This window comes from Hyperolius riggenbachi, chromosome 3, assembly GCF_040937935.1.
Source record: "Hyperolius riggenbachi isolate aHypRig1 chromosome 3, aHypRig1.pri, whole genome shotgun sequence".
Taxonomy (NCBI): domain Eukaryota; kingdom Metazoa; phylum Chordata; class Amphibia; order Anura; family Hyperoliidae; genus Hyperolius; species Hyperolius riggenbachi.
The window spans coordinates 416,133,548-416,148,500 of NC_090648.1; the positions used below are offsets into that span (position 1 = coordinate 416,133,548).

At 46.5% G+C, this 14,953-nt stretch overlaps 1 protein-coding gene across 5 annotated transcripts in view; it reads left to right on the forward strand.

Moving 5' to 3' along the window:
- Positions 1-14,953, forward strand: part of ARHGAP26 (Rho GTPase activating protein 26) — a 1,021,369-nt gene that overhangs the window by 816,938 nt on the left and 189,478 nt on the right. For 2 of the 5 annotated variants that reach the window (XR_011030516.1, XR_011030517.1), the window contains exon 26: positions 1,434-1,572. The exons of the other annotated variants lie outside the window; for them this stretch is intronic. The gene's annotated coding sequence lies outside the window, so the exon portion shown is untranslated. The remainder of the gene's footprint in view (positions 1-1,433; positions 1,573-14,953) is intronic. 5 annotated transcript variants of the gene reach the window in all.

Genomic DNA, 14,953 nt, shown 5'->3' on the forward strand with positions numbered 1-14,953 from the left:
TTTTCTTTATGCGTCTCTTGGTGCGCCGTTTTCATCGCACAGTGATGGAACGAAAACGGCACGTGTTACAATTTAAAAAAAATTACTGAGCATGTGCAACACACATAACGCAGCAGATTCATTGCTAAACGCACAACATGCAGCACTTTCTGTGAATGTCGCACAGACTAGTACTGCTGTGCATTATTCTGTGTTGAAACAATTTCTAAAGTGCGACTTTAACGTCGCACTGTAAAAAGAGGCCTAACACCACTGGGGGGCATCATCTAGTATACAGGGGCCTGTAATGCTCCCTCTGTTCTCTTTTCTGTAAGGAGAAAACTGCATGCAGTCTACAAAGTGCTCTATTCACAATAACCAAATATTAGAAAATCACTGACTGAATTAACCCTCCTGGCGGTATGAAAAATTCCGCCAGGAGGCAGCGCGGCAGTTTTTTGTTTTTTTAAATCATGTAGCGAGCCCAGGGCTCGCTACATGATAGCCGCTGCTCAGCGGCATCCCCCGCTTCTATCGCCTTCGGCGATCTCCTATCAGGAAATCCCGTTCAAAGAACGGGAGTTCCTGGAGGGCTTCCCCCGTCGCCATGGCGACGGGGCGGGATGACGTCAGCGACGTCGTGACGTCATTGGGAGTCCCGATCCACCCCTCGGCGCTGCCTGGCACTGATTGGCCAGGCAGCGCACGGGGTCTGGGGGGGGGGCCACGTGCCGCAACGTATAGCGGCGATCGGGCGCGGGGTGGCGGCGATCAGTGTGCTGGCGCAGCTAGCAAAGTGCTAGCTGCGTCCAGCAAAAAAAAAAATTAAGGAAATCGGCCCAGCAGGGCCGGAGAAAACCTCCTGCGCGGCTTACCCCGAACTATGTTCGGGGTTACCGCCAGGAAGGTTAAGACCATGGAGAAGGTCAGTTTCTGTATGAAATTATCATTTGCGAAAAAAAAGTGTGGTATAAAAGCGCAGTAATATGTCGGTAAAACATCCTTATTTTAGACTTAAATTCGGCAAAAAAATGAAATTCACAATGAAAAAGAGTGCGTTATTTGTTCCTTTAATTACTTATTTATTTATTTATTTACTTTTTATCACCTGTAAGTACCTGGTGATATTTTTCACTTCACATCAAATTACATGTAGTCTCAAGCCTTGTGAGCTGTGTTTGCTCGAGTTAAAAAATGTTTCTCTGAAAACTATTTTCCGCACTTATTCTGCATTTTTACCGGACAGTTAACAACTTTTTTTCACTTTTACCGGCCGGTACTTTTTACCGACCTTTACTCTCTCAAAAAATATTGTGAATGTAAAAAAAACCTGGTAATTACTGCTGTCTGTAATTGTCTTTACTGCATGTCTTTACTGCACTTGTATTGTGAATAGAGCCCATTGTGCTTTGCTATTGTTTGCTTTTCATGTAATTAGCCTCCTCTGCCTCCAGGTGTGACTGCTCTGTCCTCTTCCTTACAAAGTTCACTGAGTCAGCTAGCCCCACCCCCCTCAGTGCTGCCTCCCCCTGCAGGTGTGAGCTGAGTTCTGCTGAAAGGAGGAGGAAACAGGCTGCAATGCCATGGCTGTCAGTGAGTATTGATGGGAGGTGTGAGAGCAGAGGATGCAGCCTGTCACTGGCTGTCTGTGTGTACTGTGAGCCCTGTGTGTACTGTGAGCCCTGTGTGTACAATGTGTGAGAAGCCTGTCTATGCGCGTGCCGGTATCTCCTGCAGTGTACAAGGCTTCCAGTGTCCCTTTAATAATATGTTAATGTACCAGTGTCTTTTTTTAGTGTATCTCAGTTTTCTAGTATCTTCTGTAGTGTATTCAACCTTTCTAGTGCTCCTTGTAGTGTAATCTGTGGGCCATGCCATTTTGCTATAGTTCCTGACCTGCACTGAGGTGCTTCTCACTTGTGTTCCCCTTTGAGAGTGTATGTGGTGTGGGCGAGATACTGCCAGGACAACAGATACAAATTTACCCTGTGTGTATGTGTATATATGTGTATGTGTATGTATATGTTCATACACACCTACCAACTATCTGTCCAACTATCTGCCAAACTTGTCTGTTAAGCCCCATACAACTTTTCTTGTAAAATAACTAAATGGTGCCCATACATGGTACGTTTCATTTTTTTTTTTTCGATTAGTTAATTTAGTTCGATTTATTCCGTTAGATCGAATATGAAGATTTTTTGGTACTTCTCCGTTAGCCGGGCGCATCCGGCAGGTGGCGCTGTTGTAGCGAATTTCTATGCGCTGTTGTATCTAATTCCATTCATACTTAGTGAACGTAGTACTGGCACTTAATGGAATTAAAATGAAGGCGGCGGCAATGTAACAGATGAAGCCGCCGCCTTCGTCTGTTGTTCTTCTCCCCCTTTGCCCTCGTGTTTCTATACAATGCTGCCAGCCTGCAGGGACATGCGTGTCCCCCCAGAGTCGTTCATCGCGGCAGGGAATCCTGCTTGTTTCCTTGCGATGAACGACTGTGGGGGGACGCGTGTCCCCCCCCCCAGCTGACAGTGTTGTATAGAAGCGAGAGGGCAAAGGGGGAAACAGACGAAGGCGGCGGCTTCATCTGTTACATTGCCGCCGCCTTCATTTTAATTCCATTAAGTGCCAGTTCCGGCCACTTCAAATGCAATGTATTCGTTGGCATTAACCTCCTTGGCGGTAATCCCGAGCTGAGCTCGGGGTATGCCGCCGGAGGTCGCCGCTCAGGCCCTGCTGGGCCGATTTACTTTCTGAAAAAAGCAGCACACGCAGCCGGCACTTTGCCAGCCGCGTGTGCTGCACGATCGCCGCCGCTCCGCGGCGATCCGCCGCGTGCAGCGGCGAAAGAGGGTCCCCCCAGCCGCCCGAGCCCAGCGCAGCCGGAACAAACAGTTCCGGCCGGCGCTAGGGGCTGGATCGGGCGGCTCTGACGTCAGGACGTCGACTGACGTCCATGACGTCACTCCGCTCGTCGCCATGGCGACGAGGAAAGCGAAACAAGATAGGCCGCTCATTGCGGCCTATCTTGTTACTTTCGATTGCCGGAGGCGATCGAAAGTACGCTTCCGGAGCGCCCTCTAGTGGGCTTTCATGCAGCCAACTTTCAGTTGGCTGCATGAAATATTTTTTTTTTAATTAAAAAAAAAACACATTGCAGCCTCCCTGGCAAAATAAATAAACCGCCAGGGAGGTTAAACTGTATAGTTACGTTGCGTATCAATGTAATTAGCGCCACCTGCGGCGCTTCCATTCACACAGTACTACATTCACTAAGTATGAATGGAATTAGATACAACAGCGCATCGAAATTCGCTACAACAGCGCCACCTGCCGGATGCGCCCGGCTAACGGATAAGTACCGGTTTTTGTTTTTGTTTTTTGTTTTTTTTTTCCAGCATGTCCGATCAGATTTTTCTCAAACGGGATAATCTTTCGAATTTCTTGATCGAAAAAAAAATATTTTCAACTTTCGATTTGATCATTTAGATCGACTAAACGGGAAAATCAGATGTTTTTATTGTATGGGCACCATAAAAAAGTGTTTTTGCTATTGTTCAAACAGCTGATAAGACTGAAAAGAAGTCAATTCAACTGTTTGACTTCTTATCAGTCTTATCAGCTTTTTGAACAATAGCAAAATACTTTTTTTTAGATGTTTCACAACAAAATCTTTTTAACAATTGTGTTGCATAAAAGACTGCTGTTGAGCGTGCGAATGGGGCTTAAGGGTGGGTACACACGCACTACAAGAGGAAACGATGGGTCCGCTGGACCCTCCTGCTGGGCGGTCTTTTAGCCGACAGTAGCGCGTGTGTACGCACTGTCGGCGGACTGATGAGGCTGTTTCTGAACAATCCGCTTGTTTGGCAGATAGACAGATACAGTGTTTTAGTGTGCGGGCATGTGTGTGCCGGCAGTGTGTATTTTTATATGTGTGTTTGACTGTTTAGCATGCGTGCCTTCATACAGTGGCTTGCAAAAGTATTCGGCCCCCTTGAATTTTCCACATTTTGTCATATTACTGCCTGCCACAAACATGATTTTCAATTTTATTGGAATTCCACGTGAAAAACCAATACAAAGTGGTTTACACGTGAGAAGTGGTACGAAAATCATACATGATTCCAAACATTTTTTACAAATCAATAACTGCAAAGTGGGGTGTGCATAATTATTCAGCCCCCGGAGTCAATACTTTGCAGAACCACCTTTTGCTGCAATTTCAGCTGCCAGTCTTTTAGGCCTCAATTCACGGAGCTTTATCAAACGTTTGATAATTTACCTCATGGGTAAAATCTAATTTCGAATTCACTAAGGTGTTATAGATTTATTGATCATTTCATCGATAAAACATTAGATGAATCTATAACACCTTAGTGAATTCAAATTCAGAATTAGATTTTACCCATGAGGTAAATTATCAAACGTTTGATAAAGTGTTTGATAAAGCTCCGTGAATTGAGGCCTTGGGGTATGTCTCTACCAGCTTTGCACATCTAGAGACTGAAATCCTTGCCCATTCTTCTTTGCAAAACCGCTCCAGCTCAGTCAGATTGGATGGACAGCGTTTGTGAACAGCAGTTTTCAGATCTTACCACAGATTCTCGATTGGATTTAGATTTGGACTTTGACTGGGCCATTCTAACACATAGATATGTTTTTGTTTTAACCACTTGATGACCCACCCTTTACCCCCCCTTAAGGACCAGCGCTGTTTTTACTGATCTGTGCTGGGTGGGCTCTGCAGCCCCCAGCACAGATCAGGTAGCAGGCAGAGAGATCAGATTGCCCCCCTTTTTTCCCCCCTATGGGGATGATGTGCTGGGGGGGTCTGATCTCTTCTGCCTGCTGGGTGTTGCGGGGGGGGGGGCACCTCAAAGCCCCCCTCCGCGGCGAAATTCCCCCCTCCCTCTCCTACCTGCTGCCCCCCCCCCCCCCCCCCGGCGATCGAGGCTGCACAAGACGCTATCCGTCCTGTGCAGCCAGTGACGGGACGTCCCCTGTCACATGGAGGCGATCCCCGGCCGCTGATTGGCCGGGGATCGCCGATCTGCCTTACGGCGCTGCTGCGCAGCAGCGCCGTACAATGTAAACAAAGCGGATTATTTCCGCTTGTGTTTACATTTAGCCTGCGAGCCGCCATCGGCGGCCCGCAGGCTATTCACGGAGCCCCCCGCCGTGATTTGACAGGAAGCAGCCGCTCGCGCGAGCGGCTGCTTCCTGATTAATTAGCCTGCAGCTGGCGACGCAGTACTGCGTCGCTGGTCCTGCAGCTGCCACTTTGCCGACGCACGGTATAAGCGTGCGGTCGGCAAGTGGTTAAACCATTCCATTGTTGCCCTGGCTTTATGTTTCGGGTCATTGTCCTGCTGGAAGGTGAACCTCCGCCCCAGTCTCAAGTCTTTTGCAGACTCCAAGCGGTTTTCTTCCAAGATTGCCATGTATTTGGCTCTATCCATCTTCCCATCAACTCTGACCAGCTTCCCTGTCCCTGCTGAAGAGATGCACCCCCAGAGCATAATGCTGCCACCACCATATTTTGACAGTGGGAATGGTGTGTTCAGAGTGATGTGTAGTGTTAGTTTTCCGCCACTCATAGAGTTTTGCATTTCGGTCAAAAAGTTCCATTTTGGTCTCATCTGACCAGAGTACCTTCTTCCACATGTTTGCTGTGTCCCTAACATAGCTTGTGGCAAGCTGCAAACGGGACTTCTTATGCTTTTCTGTTAACAATGGTTTTCTTCTTGCCACTCTTCCATAAAGGCCAACTTTGTGCAGTGCACGACTAATAGTTGTCCTATGGACATATTCCCCCACCTGAGCTGTAGATCTCTGCAGCTCGTCCAGCGTCACCATGGGCCTCTTGACTGCATTTCTGATCAGTGCTCTCCTTGTTCGGCCTGTGAGTTTAGGTGGACAGCCTTGCCTTGGTAGGTTTACAGTTGTGCCATACTCCTTCCATATCTGAATGGTCACTTGAACAGTGCTCCGTGGGATGTTTAAGGCTTTGGAAATCTTTTTGTAGCCTAAGCCTGTTTTAAATTTCTCAATAACTTTATCCCTGACCTGTCTGGTGTGTTCTTTGGACTTGGTGGTGTTGTTGCTCCCAATATTCACTTAGACAACCTCTGAGGCCGTTACAGGGCAGATGTATTTGTACTGATATTAGATTACACACAGGCGCACTATATTTAGTCATTAGCACTCATCAGGCAATGTCTATGGGCAACTGATTGCACTCAGACCAAAGGGGGCTGAATAATTATGCACACTCCACTTTGCAGTTATTGATTTTTAAAAAATGTCTGGAATCGTGTATGATTTTCGTTCCACTTCTCAAGTGTACAGCACTTTGTATTGGTCTTTCACGTGGAATTCCAATAAAATTGATTCATGTTTGTGGCAGTAATGTGACAAAATGTGGAAAACTTCAAGGGAGCTGAATACTTTTGCAAGCCACTGTATGTATACAATAAATGTGTGAATAAATGTATGTGTAGCTGTGTATTTTTATACCCACATACAGTGAGTTGCAAAAGTATTCGGCCCCCTTGAAGTTTTCCACATTTTGTCATATTACTGCCACAAACATGAATCAATTTTATTGGAATTCCACATGAAATACCAACACAAAGTGGTGTACACATGAGAAGTGGAACAAAAATTATACATGATTCCAAAAAATGTTTACAAATAAATAACTGCAAAATGGTGTGTGCATAATTATTCGGCCCCCTTTGATCTGAGTGCAGTCAGTTGCCTATAGACATTGCCTGATGAGTGCTAATGACTAAATAGAGTGCACCTGTGTGTAATCTAATGTCAGTACAAATACAGCTGCTCTGTGAGGGCCTCAGAGTTTGTCTAAAAGAATATTGGGAGCAACAACACCGTGAAGTCCAAAGAACACACAAGACAGGTCCGGGATCAAGTTATTGAGAAATTTAAAGCAGGCTTAGGCTACAAAAAGATTTTCAAAGCCTTGAACATCCTACGGAGCACTGTTCAAGCGATCATTCAGAAATGGAAGGAGTATGGCACAACTGTAAACCTACCAAGACAAGGCCATCCACCTAAACTCACAGGCCGAACAAGGAGAGCGCTGATCAGAAACGCAGTCAAGAGGCCCATGATGACTCTGGACGAGCTGCAGAGATCTACAGCTCAGGTGGGAGACTCTGTCCATAGGACAACTATTAGTCATGCACTGTACAAAGTTGGCCTTTATGGAAGAGTGGCAACAAGAAAGGCATTGTTAACAGAAATCATAAGAAGTCCCATTTGCAGTTTGCCACAAGCCGTGTGGGGGACACAGCAACCATGTGGAAGAAGATGCTCTGGTTAGATGAGACCAAAATGGAACTTTTTGGCCAAAATGCAAAAGGCTATGTGTGGCAGAAAACTAACACTGCACATCACTCAGAACACACCATCCCCACTGTCAAATATGGTGGTGGCAGCATCATGCTTGGGGAGGTACATCTCTTCAGCAGGGACAGGGAAGCTGGTCAGAGTTGATGGGAAGAAGGATGGAGCCAAATACAGGGCAAACTTGGAAGAAAACCTCTTGGAGTCTGCAAAAGACTTGAGACTGGGGCCAGTGGCGTAGCTAAGGAGCTGAGGGCCCCGATGCAAGTTTTACTATGGGGCCCCCCCCAAGCACTCTATACATAACAATTGATACGGCGCACCAAAACCTGCCAATGGCAACTACAGTGTCAGGAGTGCAAGAGGGGGATGGGGAACAGTGTGTTAATGATTACTACTATTCAAAGTATCTATAGAAGTGATTATTATGAGCACAGGGCCAATACAGAGCTAATACTGTAGTTGAGGGAGGGCCCTTCGGGGCCCCTCTGGCCCAAGGGCCCCGATGCGGTCGCTACCTCTGCACCCCCTATTGCTACGCCCCTGACTGGGGCGGAGGTTCACCTTCCAGCAGTACAATGACCCTAAACATAAAGACAGGGCAACAATAGAATGGTTTAAAACAAAACATATCTGTGTGTTAGAATGGCCCAGTCAAAGTCCAGATCTAAATCCAATCAAGAATATGTGGCAAGATCTGAAAACTGCTGTTCACAAACGCTGAGCTGGAGCTGTTTTGCAAAGAAGAATGGGCAAGGATTTCAGTCTCTAGATGTGCAAAGCTGGTAGAGACATACCCTAAAAGACTGGCAGCTGTAATTGCAGCAAAAGGTGGTTCTACAAAGTATTTACTCAGGGGGCCGAATAATTACGCACACCCCACTTTGCAGTTATTTATTTGTAAAAAATGTTTGGAATCATGTATGATTTTCTATCCACTTCTCACATGTACACCACTTTGTATTGGTCTTTCACGTGGCATTCCAATAAAATTGATGCATGTTTGTGGCAGTAATGTGACAAAATGTGGAAAACTTCAAGGGGGCCGAATACTTTTGCAACCCACTGTATATATACAATGTGTGAATGTATGTATGGCTGTAAGGGTAAATGCATGTGTAGCTGTATTTGTATATATCTGTAAGTACAGTATAAATGAGGGCTGGTGCACACCAAGAGCGCTTCTGATCGCTTTTTAAAACGGCATCACTTTGAAAATGTATTTGAATGGGATGGAGCACATGAGCGATGAGCTTTTTTCCCCAAACACGGGTCCTGCAGCATTTCTGCTGATTTCTGAGGCGATTCAGCCTCAATGTCAAGAATAGAAAAGTGGAAAATTGCTCTGAAAAGCGCTGGATCAGAGCGATTTTCCAAGCATTTTTGTTACAGAAGTGGTTCAGTTACAGCTCTACTGTAACAAAAAATAAAAAAAGCTACATAATAAACGCTCCAAAAATCATTAGGCATGATTCAAAAATCACTAGGCACATGCCTAGAAAAATCACCTCAAAAAGCACTAAGCGTTTGGGATTACGCTAACGCTTTTTGGTGTGTACTGGCCATGAATGTGTTTATGGTTGTTGTGTATATGCGTACAGTGTGTGAAGGTCCAAAATTTGGTGTGTGCTTCAGGTTCTGTGTACTTTAACCAGTTCAGCCTACAGGCCATTTTACCCTTAACGCCAAAAGCCAGTTCCACCTGTCAGCGCACCTTTCATTCATTTGGACATAACTAGCACATGAATGATCTATATCTTGGGGGAAGGGGGAGGGGTTGCCACAAATTATGCTTTTTTTGTGGGCGATGCTTGTTTTCAGTAATTACTTTATTTTCTATGCATTTTATAGGCAAAAACATAAAAATACACTTTCTCCAATTCTATCCGCTATAGTTTTAAAATAAGTAATGCTACTATAAATAAAAGCCACCCATGTTATTTGCCCATTAGTCCCGGCTATCACAACTTTTAAATTATGTCCCTAGAACAATGTATGGCGGCAATATATTATTTGAAAGTAAAGGTGTATTTTTATTTTTATTTTTTTTTGAAGGGGGGGGGGGGGGGGAGAGACGGGTGTATGTGTCTGGTCAATTGCAAGCCTTTATGTACTGAAATATCAGCCTTTTTTAATATGTATATCATGAGGGTATATTGCTAAATCAGTAAGGCAAATATTTATGGATTTTTTTTCTTAATTACATGTGTTTGGTAACAGGGGGGGGGGAGGCTTTGGAAGGGATTCATTCATTATTTTTTTTATTAAAAATGTGTGGTGTGTGTAATTTTACTTTACGCCACTAGATGGCTCTAGTAACAAAATCCTGTTTATTCTTTTTTTTTTTTTTTCTCTTACACTTTCCTTTCCTTTACTTTAATTATTATGAATGGACATAGCCCCCGATCAGGGGCATGTCCTTTCATTTCAGGCACTGCGATTGATTCGAGGAACCCTTGCTCCCCTTCCCCAATCACCAACACGGACATGCTGCTGGGAGCAAATGGTGGTCGCGCAACCCCTGCTATAAAATTAGACACGTACATGCGTCCAGTTAGACTTGAGTGGCGTCTGGATGACTATAGTCATCCAGATAAACTGAAGTGGTTAAAGAGGAACTGTAGAGAAAATAACAATGAATACATAATTTTTTTTTAAAATATTCATTTATACATCTAGTCAGTGCTTGCCCATTGTAAAATCTTTCCTCAGCTCGATTTACATTTTGAAATGTATCTCAAGACAGCAACATCTTTAGTATTGGCAGGTTGGTGATCTCTGCGGAATGCTTGGTTTCTGAAAGTTCTAAAGCCGGTCTCAAAATATACTTGGTCTCCCAAAATGCTCTGGGGTGGAGGGAGAATTCCGTATGTCTAACCGTCCTAAGCTAAAAATCACTGGGAGGACAGAGCTTCATATATCAGCTTCATATATACAGCTAAGTCCCCATTATCCGGTACTCGGGCAACCGGAAATCTCAACTAACTGGCATGCCTGAGGGGATAACAGTAACTGAGTATTTTATGGCTTATAAAAATAAAACACAGTGTGCAGCACCGTCTTCTAACCTTCCTGTAGCTCCTAGCGGCTTCTCGGAATTCTCCATGCACGGCTCCAGGCATGTTAACCGCCCCGCACCGGGTCACGTGACATGGCGGGAGCCTGTACAGAAGCCGGAAAGCCGCTAGGAGTGACAGGAAGTTTACAGGACAGCGCTGGACACTGAGTGATCCTCACCAGGGTTGAATACCAGGGACTAGAGCTGGCTCGAACCTCCGATTTTAGGTTCGCGAACGTCCGCAAAAGTTCAGTTCATGCAAACTTTTGCAAACCGCAATAGACTTTAATGGGGAGGCGAAACTTTGAAAACTAGAAACATTTTTGCTGGCCACAAAAGTGATGGAAAAGATGTTTCAAGGGGTCTAACACCTGGAGGGGGGCATGGAGGAGTGGGATATACGCCAAAAGTCCTGGGGAAAAATCCGCATTTGACGCACAGCAGCGTTTTAAGGGCAGAAATCACATTGAATGCTAAATTGGAGGCCTAAAGTGCTTTAAAACATCTTGCATGTGTATACATCAAGGTAGTGTAATTAGTGTACTGCTTCACACTGACACACCGAACTCACTGTGTAATGCACCGCAAACAGCTGTTCGTGTAGTGACGGCCGTGCTGGATTGGTGCGCACCATGGCCAGAGTGCAGGCAATAGCGGTTTTCAAGCCCATATGGTCACCGGGCTGAGGTAGCTCAATGACAAAACAGTGACTGTCCAGCTGATCGAATTTGGTCCACAACCTTATTATCTTGGGTGTGCCCCCTGCCAGAGACACTCATATAGCGGGCGGTCATTACTTCATTGTGATACGCAAGCCCCTTCACCGCGGCAAGGTAACGATCATGAAGGGGAATTGACACATGTACATGCCTTTTGTTCTGTGCAACCAGAAAAATTAGGCAGGCATGTAGGCGCGCCAGAAAAACTATTATAGTGGCTGCTGCTAGCGGCCTTAAAAATTCAGGAATCTGCCTGGAGTCCTGGACCCTGTTGGGGGTGGCGGGTGGCGGAGAAGGCAGTCAAGCGGTCTGCGGGCAGAGATGCTGTGTGGGGAGCAACGTAGTCTTGGGGCAGGCAGTCACACAGCGTGCAGGCAGAGATGCTGTGTGTGGGGACTGACTTAGTCTTCGGGCGGGCAGTAGCCCTCTGGGATCCATGCCTCATTCATTTTCATAAAGGTGAGGTACTGAACACTTTTGTGACCTAGGTGACGTCTCTTCTCAGTGACCATGCCTCCAGCTGCGCTGAAGGTCCTTTCTGACAGGATGCTTGAGGCAGGGCAAGACAGAAGTTGAATTGCAAATTGTGACAGCTCTGGCCACAGGTCAAGCCTGCGCACCTAGTAGTCCAGGGGTTCATCACTGCTCATAGTGTCTAAATCCAGACTTAATGCCAGGTAGTCGGCTACCTGCCAGTCGAGATGTTGGTGGAGGGTGGATCCGGAAGGGCTAAGGCGAGGCGTTGGACTAAAGACTGTCCGCATGTCCGGCATCACCATGAGATTGCTCGGGCGTCCTGTCCTTGCCTGCGTGGACATGGGAGAAGGATTACTGGCAGTGGCACCTTTATTCCGTTGTGCTGTGACATCACCCTTAAACGCACTGTAAATCATTGTTGCCAGCTTGTTCTGCAAGCGCTGCATCCTTTCTGCCTTCAGGTGAGTTGGTAACATCTCTGCCACTTTGTGCTTATACGGAGGGTCTAGTAGCGTGGCCACCCAGTACAGGTCATTCCCGTTGAGGGTTTTTTTTTTATACGGGGGTCCCTCAACAGGCTGGACAGCATGAAAGATGCCATCTGCACAAATTTGGATGCAGACGTACTATCCATCTCCTCTTGCTCTTCCTCAGTGATGTCAGGTAAGTTCTCCTCCTCCCCCCAGCCACGAATAATACCACGGGAATGTTGAGCAGCACAAGCCCCCTGCGACACCTGCTGCGGTTGTTCTTCCGCCTCCTCCTAAAAATAAAAAAATAAAAATAACACCTTTCTCATCATCTGACTCCTCTTCTCCACATGACTCTTCCTCCTCCCCCTTCTGTGCTGCCGCAGATGTTGAGGAAACATCTGGTTCTGCTGAGAATTGATCCCACTATTCCTCCTGTTCCTGTAACTGTTCCCGTTCACGCTCCTCCAAAGCTTGATCCACCACTCTACGCATGGCACGCTCCAGGAAGAAAGCATATGAGATTAAGTCGCTGATGGTGCCTTCACTGCGACTCACCATGTTTGTCACCTCCTCAAACGGCCGCATGAGCATGCAGACCTTGGCTTCTTCCGCTCAAAGATTTCCCTCACGGACACCTGGCTGCTGCTGTGGGCAGACGAGCAGGAACCGCTCCAGGTGAGAAGCGGAGTGAAGGAGGGTGGCTGTGATTGTGAAGGTGCAAGGGAGAAAGCGGCTGAAGATGATGCACCTGAAGGAAGAAGAGGAGAAGGAGGGTGGTTTTGCTTTTGTGTGCTTTTGTGTGCCGCTTTACCTCAGGTGGTCTTGCCATTGCAGTTTGTGCCTTTTCCCAATGTGCCTTCGTAAGGGAGTTGTTCCTACGCGGCTGTTGGCCTTTCCATGGCTCAATTTTTGGTGGCAGAGAGAACAGATGGCATTGCTCTCATTTGAGGCAGACACACAAAACATTTCCACACCGCTGAGCCCTGGGGTGATGGCACTATGGTGGCGTCAGCAGCTGACATTAAAGGGCATGTTGGCTGGCTGTCCATAGGTGGCGATACATGGCGCCGGACACCGCCACCAGCTGTTTCTGACAACGAGCTCCCCCTGCTTCTTTCAGGAACTAGTCTCCTCCTACTCCTCTCTGACTCCCCCTCTGAACTGTCCCCCTGTTCATCTACTCTATTGGGAACCCACCAGACATCTGTATCATCATAATCATCATCCTCATCATCGTAATCATCCTCACCAGCTTTGCTTGTATCAGACACCTCCAAAACTGCACCAACAGCAGGTACTTCATCCTCTTCCTCCTCACACCTTACGTCCATAGTGTCGCCTTACTCAGACATATGAGGTGGTGTAACTTGCTTAGTGCCTTCATCTTGTTGTAACAATAATGGCTGTGAATCAGTGAATTCCCCACCAAATAACTCATGCGAAGTGTCAAATGTAGCGGATGTGGTGCTTGGAGTAGCGCTGGTGGCTGCAGAAGATGAGGTGTTCTGTGTTAAATAGTCAACCACGTCCTGACAATCTTAGGAGTTGGGTATGCAGGTATGCAGTGACTAGTATTACAAATGTGCAGCTGTCGCACACACAGGTACCGTGAACAGGTATGCAGTGACTGGTATATAATCTAACACTGCGTGCGGTCACGTAGGTGCACTGAACAGGTATGCAGTGACTGGTATCAATACAATGTGCAGCTGTCACACACAGGTACTGTGAAAAGGTGCAGTGACTGGTATATAACACTGCGTGCTTCTGTCACGCAGCTGCAGTAAACATGAACAGGTATGCAGTGATTGGTATTACAAATGTGCAGCTGCCTGTCACACCCATGCAGTGAAAAGGTAGGCACTGAATGTGCTGGGCCTGGCAGTGGCAGAGTAGGAATTAGCAAGGGGCCAAGGGCCACCTGCGACTGACTGACAGGGCTGTATATGCAAGTGTCAGTGGGACGCACACAAACAAAATGGATCACAAGAACAACATTAGCTCTCAAAAGAGCGATTGAGGGGTGCTTTTGTAGCATTAAGTATCAGCAGGAGCAAGCTAACAAGCCTAACAAGAGCCTAACTAAGCTTTCCCTATGTCTCTGCAGCAACTCTCCTTCTCTAACTACTGCAGCCACACGAGTGAGGGAAATGGCCAATGCTGCCTGCCTTTTATAAGGGGGGGGGCGCTCCCAGGAGGATTTGTAGCCTGATTGGCTGCCCTGTGTCTGCTGACTGTGATGTAGAAGGTCAAAGTTGAGCCCAATGATGTAGTATAGGGGGCGGGTCGAACTCGCATATAGTTTGCGGATCACCGCGGACGTGAACCACCGAAGTTCGCGCGAATCAGTTCGTGGTCAAACCGTTCGGGCCATCTCTGCCAGGGACTTTGCTTTATATAGGAAGTGTTTCTGATGCTGAAACTAAGGCAATATAAAGTAGGCTATCCTGAATAGTTTACTGCATTTTACAGTACAATATATCATTACAGTTCCTCTTTAAATTGTCAGCAACTATACATTTTAAACAGACATTCTTTGGCAACAAAATAGGAAAAGTCCTCCGAAGTTTGCATTTGGCGTACCCAGCAAACAGTCTATGCAGTAACCTGATCTTTTATAGCTGTGTTTTCTGCTAGTTTTGCCATCCTTTTTGGACTAAGATACAAACCACTACAGGCGAGACAGGCAGCCCTGGAAGGAGGCAGCATTGTTTGCTGACTGTTGAATGCTCTGGGAAAACACCTGCTGTTTAAGGGAAGAGCCTGGCTTGCAGTTCCGGATGTAAGTTTCACTGCTGCCAGTTTTCAGTTGGGCTGAGTAAAACCTCTGTTGTGTGATCTCTCTATTAAGCAGCCAATTAGCCATTTAGGAGAGC